The 13410-nt window shown below is 40.3% G+C and overlaps 2 long non-coding RNA genes across 2 annotated transcripts in view; one reads left to right on the top strand and one right to left on the bottom strand.

Annotated features, from left to right (window-relative positions):
* The window catches only part of LOC117513236, a 22929-nt gene extending 21417 nt beyond the window's left edge, over window positions 1-1512 (top strand). The window contains exon 3 of the long non-coding RNA XR_004561501.1: window positions 1500-1512. This is a non-coding gene — a long non-coding RNA (uncharacterized LOC117513236). The remainder of the gene's footprint in view (window positions 1-1499) is intronic.
* Window positions 1-13410, bottom strand: part of LOC117513235 — a 21116-nt gene extending 7706 nt beyond the window's left edge. Inside the window, exons 1-3 of the long non-coding RNA XR_004561500.1 lie at window positions 13400-13410; window positions 8957-9104; window positions 3859-3865 (exon numbers count right to left, since the gene is read on the bottom strand). This is a non-coding gene — a long non-coding RNA (uncharacterized LOC117513235). The remainder of the gene's footprint in view (window positions 1-3858; window positions 3866-8956; window positions 9105-13399) is intronic.

Genomic DNA, 13410 nt, shown 5'->3' with positions numbered 1-13410 from the left:
TTGCAAATGTCTCTTCCATCCAATCTCTAAATATTTCAATATTTGATCCAGGTGTTCTGTAAATACAGCTAACAATTATATATATTTTTTTTATCCTTATTACAGATTGCAATTGTTATACACTCTAACACATCATTCATGACCATTGTAATATTGTCAATAATTTTACATTTAAATGATTTAGCAATAAATATTCCCATGACTCCTCTACCTTTGTTTTGTCTGTTTACATGAATAAATTCATAGCCATATAACTCAAAATTCATTTCTTTGCCATTATTCATCCAAGTATCCGTTAATGCAATAACATTAAAAGGTTCACTGAACTGCTGTAAATATTCCTTAATGTGATCAAAATTTGAATACAAATGTCTGCAATTGAAGTGAATGATTGAAAGTGATCCTTTTAAATTTATTTTTGATTGAAGTCTTCACCAGAGTAATAACAACAATTATTTTTAATTGAAGTAAAACAAATTACTGTCCGGGTCTAATTCACAGTCCACATCAAAGAGATTATGCTCAGTATCTTCATAAGGTATCAGTTCTTGCTGATAATGCTCACTTATGTTCATATTTCTGTTATAGTCTCCATCTGCATGTTGATTTTCCACAGTCAGTGACATATTGTTGAACTGTCGGCAGTAGTGTAGATTTTTACCTTGTTGAACTTGTGTCTTTAGATGCCCTTAGCAGTATTTCTCCAAATCCTCCATTTTCCTGATCAGTAATACTTTGGCCTCCTCAGGCATTTCTCCATTCAGCTTAATGAAGATTTTACAGTTACTTGTCCAAGTACTTTGAATTTTCCTTTGCTTCCTTAAATCTCAAGCTCTTCTGGCCACATCAGCGTTCTTCTTAGTGAGATACTCATTCATAAACATATTGGATCCCCTCAGCTTGCACCCTTGCTTAAGGATCGCAGCCTTGTCTTTTCTATTAATGAACCTGATGACGATGGCCGGGTTGTTGACCGTGTTCTTACCGGTGTTCCTCACCGGTGTTCCTCACCGGTGTTCCTCCTGGGTAAAGGGTGGCATCCCTCGATTTTACTGCAGTCCATCTCAATCCCTTTGGACCGTAGGAAGGCAGCCACCTGCTGCTCCGTTGAATTGGAGCTAGCATCCTGGTCCCCAGTGTCCATGTTGCCGCTAACAGCATTAGCATATGACCTGGGCTGTATATTGAAACCGGTGACAATGACGTTGTTCATCCTAGTGTACTGTTCAATATCTTCAAGTCTATTTTCCAAGTGTGCAATTCGTTTATCCTTTTCGTCCACTAAGATTCTCAACGTTTTCACTTCCTTTAAAAGTTCGAGTATAGATTTCTGCTGGGTTCTGATCGTCGTAACTTCATCGGACAGAAAGCTGAGTGAGGATTTAATATCCTTAAGATCCACAGCTTCTTCCATGTGTGGAGCTCCTTGTGGAACACCAGAGCAAGAATTTTCCCAAGGATTGTTGGTGTTTTGATTCACAGCTGCAATCAGCTGTTAGCTTCCAGCTCGTGTTAGCCAGTTAGCTCAGCAGCTAGTAAACAGACTGCCAATCGGCTCCGCTAAGCAAATCCGCAGTTGACCACTCCAGTTTTCACCCTCAGTGGTTTCAGCGGCACAATAGCATCCACACTCCAGTAACTTTAGTGCGATCAGGACAGCAAAAGTCCATAATATCTGAAACGATTCTCAATAGTTTTTCCGAGAGCCAGCAACACAGTCCCCTCCGGAACCAGAAATAATTCAAGGTTGCTCAGATATTGCTCTACACAGCCTAAGTTTCTCCTGGGGAAGCCCCGATGACATTTGGTTAAACATATCCCAGCATGCCTTAACCCAGCCACTACACCCTGCTATTGAGGTGGATACCATTACTGAGGTAGTACCTAGATTTACAGAACTTGATAGTATCTCACTAGGCATGCTGATGAAATTCATAACGTCTACAAAAAGCTGCTTATTTGATTCCATACTAACAAAACTGTTTAAGGACCTGTGGCCCATTCTTGAGCCAACTGTGCTGGAAATTATTAATCTCTCATTGACCTCTGGATCTGTTCCTAAATGTTTCAAATCTGTAGTAATTAAACCATCACTTAAGAAATCTAATCTTGAGCCTAGTATATTGAAAACTATAGACTGATATCAAATCTGTCATTTTGCTCTGAAATTCTGGAAAAGGTGGTTTCACAGCAGCTCATGGACCACCTTACTGAAAATCATCTTTTTGAGTCACTGCAGTGTGCTTTTAGAAAATGTCATTCCACACAGACAGCTCTCACTAAAGTGATGAATGATCTTCTGCTTGCAATGGATTCGGACACCACTACGGTCATGGTGCTGTTAGATCTTAGTGCTGCATTTGATACCGTGGATCAACATATTCTACTCGATAGGCTGGAGAATCATTTTAGGATTACTGGGAAGGCCCTTGCATGGTTGACATTATACCTGACCAATCGTTCTCACTGTGTTTGTACAATAACACTATCTCTAACCTTATTGACATGAAATGTGGGGTTCCACAGGGGTCTGTCTTAGGCCCCCTGCTTTTCTCCCTTTATATACCACCCCATTGCGGCATTTTGGGATTACCTTTCATTGCTATGGTGATGATACTCAGTTATACATGCCGATAACTGCTGGTAATCTCATCCACATAAAATCCTTAGAAGATTGGCTTCCATCAGTGAAAAGCTGGATGTCGAGTTGACTCTGACAAGACTGAAATGATGGTTCTTGGTCCAGTGAGACATCGGCATCAATTTGAGCAGCTAATGCTTAGCCTAGGCTCATGTGTCATACATCACACTAACAAAGTGAGGAACCTTGGGGTAATTTTTGATCCTACATTCTCCTTTGACTTCCACATTAGAGATATTACGAGGACTGTTTTCTTCCACCTGTGACATATAGCGAAGATTCCTCCCATCCTGTCTATGACTGATGCTGAGACCCTGATTCATGCATTTGTTTCTTCTAGATTGGACTACTGCAATGTTTTATTTTCTGGTTTACTGCAGTCAAGCATTTGGGGCCTCCAATTGGTTCAAAATACTGCTGCCAGACTTTTGACAGGAAACAGAAAGTTTGACCACATTACACACATTTTGGCATCTCTTCACTTTCAAGTCCAGGCTTAAGACACACTTATTTTCCATTTCATATGGCTAGCATACTGGCATAGTATGTGACTATGCTTTTTACCCTTTTAAATTAATTTATTAGTAAAGGGAGTGGGACACGGCCTCAACTTTATCTAAAGTCTGGGTTTTTTAGTGAAGTTTAGGGCTAGTGGCCGGCAATCACCTTAGTATTTCTTGTTTTTCTTATTGCCTAATGCTAAAAAACTATACTGTATTTGTTGTTTTTCTGATGCCTGATTCTGTTTTTTCTCTCTGTTTGAAGTGTGGATCCATCCAGAGGGGTAGTGTCTTTTTCTGCAAGACTCCTGTCCTGTGCACTGGCATGGACTCCCAAAATTTCCTGTATATTTGTTTTGTCAATTGTGTCGGTAGCATGGCCCAAGCAGAGGGTTGCCCCTTTGAGTCTTGTCTGCTTGAGGTTTCATCCTCAAATCATCAGAGGGAGTTTTTCCTTACCACTGTCACCCATGTGCTTGCTCCAGGGGTTGGTAAGGTTAGACCTTACATGTGTGAAATGCCTTGAGGCAACTTTGCTGTGATTTGGCGCTATATAAATTGAAATTGAAATCTTCAAAATGTGAGACAAATAGCTCCAAAAACTGCACCAGAGGTTGAAGCTGCAGAGGAGACCTTCATCTGGTTAAATATCCTGAGAGTCCAGCTCAACTGTCATCTCTGAAACCCAACACCTGCTGCTACAATTCTAAATGAAACAAAAGGTCTTTAAAGAGCAACTATTTTATTATTTGAAAAAGCTGATTAATTTTATAGTTTAACATTAAATGAATGAATCATTAAACATGTCCATGAAGTCAAAGTTAAGTCAAAAAGACATTTGCACCGGACATTCACAATCACTAGAATAGTCAAATTATTACACTTATTTTTAGGGTGATTGCTACCACCTGTCCAGGGACTGCAGATGAAAAATAGCTGATAAGACTAATTCTGGTGCATTTACAGAAATGTTCATTAATGTACATTGTCCCTGTCAAATAAACTAATAAATAAATAAATAAATTCATATTTTATTAATTACTTTGTCCTGATCACAACATTAAAAGCAATTACATAGTCAATAAGCACATGATTAAATGTTGAAATTACTAAATTAAAAAATGATTTCATGAGGTTTATGTCACACTGAAAAATCCTAATTAACCAACACACTGTGGTCATTGATAAAGCATTTCCTGTTGTGTTTATAATAAATATTTATATTTATTTATGGTGTCTTTTTTCATGGTTGAAATGCAGATATGAATGGATGAATTTACCAGATGTAAAAATGTACATGTTACTTTTCATGCTATTTTGTCTGAAAATAAATGTCCAAGGTTCCTCATAATGCTAATCAAGAAATCATCTCATCTGAAACAACAACAGGTAATTTATGGTTTTAATTTACAGATGAATAGAGACTTCTAAAGAATCTTTATTTTTTACCTTGACCTATTTTAATTACAAGTTTTGTAATGTAAGAAACTTTTTTTTTAACTTCAAAATGTACAGTAATCAGAAAATCTTGAGGTTAAAAAACATTTGTTAGGATTTTCTTAAATTAGCAGTTCTGTGACACATTTCTGCACTCTCATCTTCTGTGTTTTAGGTTCATGCCTCATTTCTCTTGGACAGCATGAAGTTACGTCACAGTGCGCAGTGGTGAAAGTTGGATTGGGTTGAATTTAGACCGCGCCAGCCTGATGACAAGCAGCAATGCGCGCTCCCGGTGAAGCAATGCTTTGCATCAAAAACCTGATGCTGCTCATTGAAAATAATGGGTTTTAGGGTGATCTGCAATGTGTTTAACGCCCTAAATGCATGCAATATGAAAGGCCCTTTACTCAGCATGTGGGCATACACATTGGTGACAGTGGTTAGGAAAACCTGGGTTTTTCTTCTTCTTCTTATTATTATTATTATTGTAGGAAGAAACCTGAAGCAAACCAAATTCAGTCAGATGACCATGTGCTGTGGTCACACAAACAAGACAAAACAAAAAGCACAGCACAATGACAGAAATGTTACAGTACAACAGCCTGTATAGTCCAATACTGGCTAGCTGGAAAGACTATCCTTTCATTATTATTCATAATATTTGAGTCTTACAACTCATGTCTGATCATCTTTATTGCAATAGCAGCATATGGTTACAGTTTGGTGTCTAGGCTCTGACCACAACACTCCCTGCAGATTATTACTTGTGATATTGGGAAGTAATAAGGCGCTATACAAATCGTGGATGCCTGGGGGGAGAAGGGGCTGACAGCAGGCAGTGATGTTGATGCAGCAATGGTCACATTCACAGGCAGAAGGGAGAGCTGGTGAAATCAGTCTTAAATAGCCCTCCCAATTTGGGGGAAGTGTTTGGAGGAAGTTTAGAGGCAAGAGAAGTATATATAAAGTATGCCAGCTCGGGATGTCTGCCAGAATTCGCTCATGGGTCTGTGCCGTATATTTTATTAAATATTTTATACTATCTTATCTTATCAAATTTATAAAATCTTATCAAATTTCTCAGTTATTATTGATGATAAATTAAGGTAGAAAACACACAAAAAATATGTTCAATCCAAAATGTCAAAATTCATTGATATTCTGTATAAATTCCAAGATTTATACAGACAAGACAAGTGGTGGAGTTTAAGTATCTCGGAGTTTTGTTCACGAGTGAGGGACGGATGGAGCGTGAGATTGACAGACAGATTGGTGCAGCATCTGCAGTGATGCGGACGCTGTATCGGACCATCGTGGTGAAGAGAGAGCTGAGTAGGGGGGCAAAGCTCTCGATTTACCGATTGATCTACGTTCCGATCCTCACCTAAGGTCATGAGATTTGGCTCATGAATGAAAGAACGAGATCACGAGTACAAGCGGCCGAGATGAGTTTCCTCCGCAGGGTGGCTGGGCGTTCCCTTAGAGATAGGGTGAGGAGCTCGGTCACTCGGGAGGAGCTCGGAGTTGAGCCGCTGCTCCTCCACGTCGAAAGGAGTCAGTTGAGGTGGCTCGGGCATCTTTTCCGGATGCCCCCTGGACGCCTCGCTGGAGAGGTGTTCCGGGCACGTCCCATTGGGAGGAGGCCCCGGGGAAGAACACGCTGGAGGGACTACATCTCTCGGCTGGCTTGGGAACGCCTTGGGGTTCCCCTGGAGGAGCTGGGGGAGGTGTGTGTTGATCGGGAGGTCTGGGCGGCTTTGCTTGAGCTGCTGCCCCCGTGACCCGACTCCGGATAAAGCGGAAGAAAATGGATGGATGGATAAATTACACATTAATCATCACAGCTGGTCAATCAATATACACAAAAAACTTGTCTGAAAAAGACAAAAAAAAAAAAAAAAAAAAAACAGATTGCTCACTACGTCAGTAAATACTGCTGCAGAGGTTCCCTAAAGGAACATTCATTTGCAATACATTTTAATACATTCCGGCAATGAATTCCATTAGTACTGGCCACAGGTAACGTAATCTGGTTATGTATCTATGATTTTCTGAACTGAAGCAGAAATTCCTGAACAAAATCTGAGGTAACTTAGTGACAATAATCTTTCTAGTAAAAATAATCACTGACTATAATAGTCTATCTTTAACTAACAGTCAGTTGAAACTTTTATGCATTGTATAATGTTAGTCCTATAACTACATTTAAGTGCTATCTGAGCAGCCCTATTTTGAATAATCTGATTTATTTATTAATCATTTCACCAGAAGCATTTGACCAAATTGCTGGGCAATAATCCAGATATACTAGTAATAATGATTTCATAGCGTAATTCAATGTTGTACAACTTAAAAAATCTTGCATATCCTCAGGACATGAGATAGTGACCCTATCTCAGTGACAATCACCATAATGTCATGATAGCTGTCTCTTTGGCAGTTGTGTAACAGCTCTAAAAGGGCTCTCTGAGTATTTGAGTGAACATTTCAAATTTTCTGCTTGCAAAGTTTTTTCTTCTGTTTTTGTTATTAATTGTTTGTGTTCATTGTTTTGTACAGCTCTGTTTACTGTAGCTGTCAGTCCCAGAATGATCAATTTCAACATATTATTTGGCCCTCAGATATGTACACTTCTTCTGCAGCACGTTTGTAAAACGTGATTGACTTAATACAAGACTGAATTTATTTTAGAATAATAATGTTTCTTGTAGCAACTGTCACGCATGAGTTGTCTCAGCGAGTCTCCATCTGCATAAACAAAAAAGCATTGCCAATTAGAAAGACAACTGGCATTTCTCCCTGCAGCTATCACTGTGAAACCACACTCATTCCCAAAACACAATACTATTTGCACGTTCCACAATATCAGTAAGTATTCTTGTGTACCACAGATTCATAAAATATCAGTACTGAACAGAATTTGTTGGGAAGGTGTCGTAGCACGGACCCACAACAGGGGGCGCAAATGAACGGACAATGAGTAAGCCAAAAGGTAACAATTTACTGTTGTGACAATACACAACTAAATGTACAGAAATTGCAAAGTCAATGAACACCAGGTGACGTGTGGGCAGGCTCGAAGATAGAAGACCCCGACGAGAGAGAGACCGCGTCCCACACGGCCTCCACCACCAACGGTCTGAAGAACACCGGAGCCGCCAAGTCCCGAATCCCCAGGTGACCTCTGTCTTCGGCTGTCGACCCTGGTACTGCTGGCAGAAAGCAGAAAAAAGATGAATGAGTGTAAATCCTTACACTCAGTGGTCTACAGTCTGTGCACAGTTAGGAGGAGAACCTCCACCTCCGAATCACACACTCGTGCAGCTCCTAGTGTGACCACTTATCTGTAGCGCGGTTGTCGTCGTCACGCTCCACGCCACTTCCCAGATAAGGGTGAACACCACAGGATACCGGCTGCAACAGAAGTTCAGAATCCTACACAACGTGTTAATCAGCAGAGAAAGTACCTCACGGTAGTCGCTTTCTCGGCAAGGAGGTGGAGTCCCGATCCGGCTTTTAAGATGGTGATGATGATGATGAACGAGTGACAGCTGGTGCAGGGGATGAATGACAGCTGTCACTTCTTCAGGGTCCGGCGCCCTCTCGTGCTTGGAGCCCGCACTCCAAGCAGGGCGCCCTCTGGTGGTGGTGGGCCAGCAGTACCTCCTCTTCAGCGGCCCACATAACAGAATTGAATTGAATCTGGACAAAATTATTTGAATGAATGAATCTCAGGAAATATAACAGCTGTTTTACATACAGTATCAGTCCATCCATATTTGGCTTCACTTGGGTTGTTGTCTGATTGGAAAATCAATCTACATGTCAAATTATTTACACACCAAATCAAGATTTCATGTAGGATTTCTGTGGTGTTTTGCAGCTGTCTAGTTTAACAAGCCTTCCAGTGCCCGTGGCAGAGAAGCATACCCACAGCATGATGCTGACACCACCATCAGATCCTATCATAAAAGCAAATAAGAAAAAATCTTCAACGTCTTCCACAGAGAGTGGTGCTAAGCACGCAATGCGCCATTTCTCCCAGGCATCAAGAACATAGCCCACAGGATAGTCTCCATCTGGGCACGCAGGGTCCCCTAGCCCTGATTTCCTTGTTGAAAAAATGGTGTCAATAGTGTTCAGAGACAAGCTGTTCAATTCCATGGTTATTCCAAATATAGCTTGAAAAATTCACAATCTGGTGAAGTTGGGACTTTTGAAGGTTGGAGCAGAGATAGAAAAACACAGAGGAGAGGAGAGAGGAGGAGATGCGACCGCCCTTGCTGAAGTCCCAGCTTTTTTCACAATAATTGTGAGACAGGTCAATTTCAGTTTATACAGATAAAGTAAAGATGCTCCAATTTTGGTACAAAACAGTGCAAAATATTGGTTGAGCTAATAAGCTTAATAAATTGAATAGTTTTGACTGTGTTGAATGCTTGGTCTGCAAAATAAAGGTTAAACAATGTCAGCATCCATTAGATTCTATGATATATGACATATACTAAATGAAAATATAAACACTTTTGTTTTTGCTCCCATTTTTCATGAGCTGAAGTTGAAGATCTAAAACATAACTATATACACAAAAGACTTATTTCTCTCAAATACTGTTCACAAATCTGTCTAAATCTAGGTTAGTGAGCGCTTCTCCTTTGTTGAGATGTGGCATATCAAGATGCTGATTAGACAGCATAATTATTGCACAGGTGTGCCTTAGGCTGGCCACAATAAAAGCCCACTTGGAAATGTGCAGCTTTGCTTTACTGGGGGGGGGGGGGGGGGGGGGGCAGAAAATCAGTCAGTATCTGGTGTGATCACCATCTCCTTCACATAGAGTTGGTCAGCAGCCACACGCCATTGAATGTGAGCCTTTGCCCACTGAAGTCAGTTACAACGAAGAACTGCAGTCAGGTCAAGACCTCGATGAGGACGACAAGCATGCAGATGGGCTTCCGTCAGACGGTTTCAGACAGTTTGTGCAGAAATTCTTTGGTTCTGCAAACCGATTGTTGCAGAAGCTGTCCAGGTGACTTGTGACCCCTGTTGGATGAATTGGGGAAGGACATATGCCTGACTGGTATAGTATTTTAAATTCTAACCATGTTTTAAAAAGTGCATTTTATTATTGTAACAGAAAAAAGAAAAATAAACATGTGACCATTTAACCTTACACGTGAGATTTATATATATATATATATATATATATATATATATATATATATATATATGGTATTTTGTACTTGGATTATAGACTTTAGAATGTTTATCTAATGTGCTTTTTCATATATAATTGTGTTGTGTGTACATTTCTATGGAAAACCATTTACAAGACCATTTACTTGTACAGGACTTGTTTGGTTTTAAAGTGGGAATCTAGGAGTGGACAGTGATTTATATATATAAAACCAGACAAAGAAACAAAAAAACTACAGTATCCAGAATTCTTGGGGGTGGAGCTTTTAACCCTTTAAAAATCCTGCGCCCCAGGAAATCGCTCTCTTACGCCCTTCTCTTCCCTTCTCTTCTGCTCGGCCCACCGCCTCATCCGTCTAGATTTATGACCTTTTGTCCACCACCACGTGGCTTAAACCTATTTCTTGTTTGTGCGCGCCAACAAGAAATGACTTTTTCCTTGTTCCTACAGATAACTTTTTCAACTTTTGTAAAGTTAAACGCGCAGGCGCATTTAACTTCCTTTTTCAATTTTTCAAATTAAAACCGTTTTCTTCTTAAACTCCAAATTCCTCTCGTGAACATTTTCTTGTGAGTTTTTGATTTGACCCGGCTCTCACAGACGACAACCAAAGATAAATTTTTGATTTTTTGTTTTTTTGATAGAGAATAAAGACACTCAAACCTTTATTCTTCTGAGCCCAGACTACACATGCTGCAGAGATAAAAACACCCGGGTCAGCTGAGACTTCAACAGCGATTTGAACCGCCGCCGCAAGTCACAGCATAACAACTGAAAGCATCCCCGGTAACCAACGAAACTGGGCGTGTTGACCGGCAGAGTCTCTTTGCAGAGTCTCTTTGTCAAGGTCCCTGAAGCAGCTGTGACGGACGGAGCATCGACTGAAAAGGAGACGAGTCCAGCACCTGACACAGAGACAGATGTGCACAGCGCCTCCAAAGTAAGACCGGGCTATGGTGTGAGATAAAACAGAGTGGCTTTATTTAACTCTAACCAACAGTACTAATCTTTTCTCACGTTAATAAATACCAAAGTAAATTCCCTGCTGATTAGGACGATTTAACTCCTAAATTCCCGCTACGAAACCAAATGATCTGAACATCATATAATCATTGCTCATTGAACTTCGTCATCATCAAATTGCTTACTGTGATATGTCCTGTTATTTAACTCCTGCCTGAGTTAAATAAATATCTTAAACGTGTGAAGTTGTCTGTGATTTTGTATGGTTTTACACAGGGTGTCGGATCAGACCTGCAGAACGCATGCCTAGAATATTGAGACTGAGTAATTAAATTGAGACTGAGTAATTAAATTGAGACTAATTAATTAATGAATGTTTAAATTAAAGTACCTATGCTTCAAATAGGTGGTGCCCTTCTTCGAGGTAAAATGATCTACAAGTTATAATTTCAAATATCCTAAACCACATATTATATTCTTCCTGATTCTGCTACAATATTTGTCTGAGGTAATTGGGTGTGAAATGAATTGCCCGTTTAGGGATCTATAAAGTTGTCTGAATCTGAATCTGAATCTCAGAAGCCTTTGAAGATGGCTTATGGTAGAGAAATGAACATTCAATTCATGGGCAACAGCTCTGGTGGACATTCCTGCAGTCAGCATGCCAATTGCACGCTCCCTCAAAACTTGTGACATCTGTGACATTGTGGTGTGTGATAAAACTGAACATTTCAGAGTGGCCTTTTACAACCCCAATTCCAATGAAGTTGGGATGTTGTGTAAAATGGAAATAAAAACACAATACAATGATGTGCAAATCCTTTTCAGCCTATATTCAACTGAATACACCACAAAGACAAGATATTTAATGTTCAAACTGATAAACTTTTTTTGTTTGTGTGCAAATATTTGCTCATTTTGAAATGGATGCCTGCATCTCGTTTCAAAAAAGCTGGGACAGTGGTATGTTTACCACTGTGTTACATCACCTTTCCTTCTAACAACACTCAATAAGCATTTGGGAACTGAGGACACTAATTGTTGAAGCTTTGTAGGTGAAATTCTTTCCCGTTCTTGCTTGATGTACGACTTCAGTTGTTCAACAGTCCGGGGTCTCCATTGTCATATTTTGCGCTTCATAATGCGCCACACATTTTCAATGGGTGACAGGTCTGGACTGCAGGCAGGCCAGTCTAGTACCTGTACTCTTTTACTACGAAGCCACGCTGTTATAACATGTGCAGAATGTGGCTTGGCATTGTCTTGCTGAAATAAGCAGGGGCGTACCTGAAAAAGACGTTGCTTGGATGGCAACATGTGTTGCTCCAAAACCTGGATGTACGTTTCAGCATTGATGGTGCCATCACAGACGTGTAAGTTGCCCATGCCATGGGCACTAACACACCCCCATACCATCACAGATGCTGGCTTTTGAACTTTGCGCTGGTAACAATCTGGATGGCCTTTTTCCTCTTTTGTCCGGAGAACATGACCTCCATGATTTCCAAAAACAATTGTGGACTCAACAAAATGTGGACTCATCAGACCACATCACACTTTTCCACTTTGCGTCTGTCCATTTCAAATGAGCTTGGGCCCAGAGAAGGAGGTGGCATTTCTGGATGTTGTTGATGTATAGCTTTCGCTTTGCATGGTAGAGTTTTAACTTGCACTTGTAACGATGAACTGTGTTAACTGACAATGCTTTTCTCAAGTTTTCCTGAGCCCACACAGTAAGATCCTTTACACAATGATGTTGGTTTTTAATGCAGTGGCGCGTGAGGGATCGAAGGTCACAGGCATTCAATGTTGGTTTTCGGCCTTGCCGCTTACATGTCAAAAAACATTGTTCTTAAACTGTTGGACTATTTTTTCATGCAGTTGTTCACAAAGTGGTGATCCTCACCCCATCTTTGCTTGTGAATGGCTGAGCCTTTTGGGGATGCTCCTTTTATACCCAATCATGACACTCACCTGTTTCCAAACAGGTGTTCTTGGCGCATTCATCAACTTTCCCTGCCTTTTGTTGCCCCGTCCCAAACTTTTTGAAATGTGTTGCAGGCATCCACTTCAAAATGAGCAAATATTTGCACAAAAACAATTAAGTTTATCAGTTTGAACATTAAATATCTTGAGTTTGTGGTGTATTCAATTGAATATAGGTTTAAGAGGATTTGCAAATCATTGTATTCTGTTTTTATTTACATTTTACACAACGTCCCAACTTCATTGGATTTGGGGTTGTATCATGATCATCCTAAGGCACACCTGTGCAATATTCATGCTGTCTAATCATATAAGTGGTTTTGAAGAGACCACCAACTGGTGTCATGATGTAGCTCTACTCTGATTGGATGTCACCCGCGTCACCCAAACACAAAACGTATCAGATTGGAACTGAATGTGACTTTTTAACCTCTTAAAATACATCAAGGTTAACCATCTTTGACGTTCTCCAAGGTCTGTGTCCCAAAATGTTTTCCTGTGAATCTCAAGAGTCTGGCAGTAATAGGACTGGATTTATGCATGCTGAGTATAGGCAGATGGACAGAGGGTGATGAAAAACTTTTGCAATACCCGATAGCCATATTTGATGGCCTTGGGTAATCATCAACAACTGGAGAAGACACACAGGAAGAAGTTAACTAAAACCATGACCAAACCATGAC

This window comes from Thalassophryne amazonica, chromosome 7, assembly GCF_902500255.1.
Source record: "Thalassophryne amazonica chromosome 7, fThaAma1.1, whole genome shotgun sequence".
In the NCBI taxonomy this organism is placed as follows: domain Eukaryota; kingdom Metazoa; phylum Chordata; class Actinopteri; order Batrachoidiformes; family Batrachoididae; genus Thalassophryne; species Thalassophryne amazonica.
This window is presented reverse-complemented; position numbering and strand designations above follow the sequence as displayed.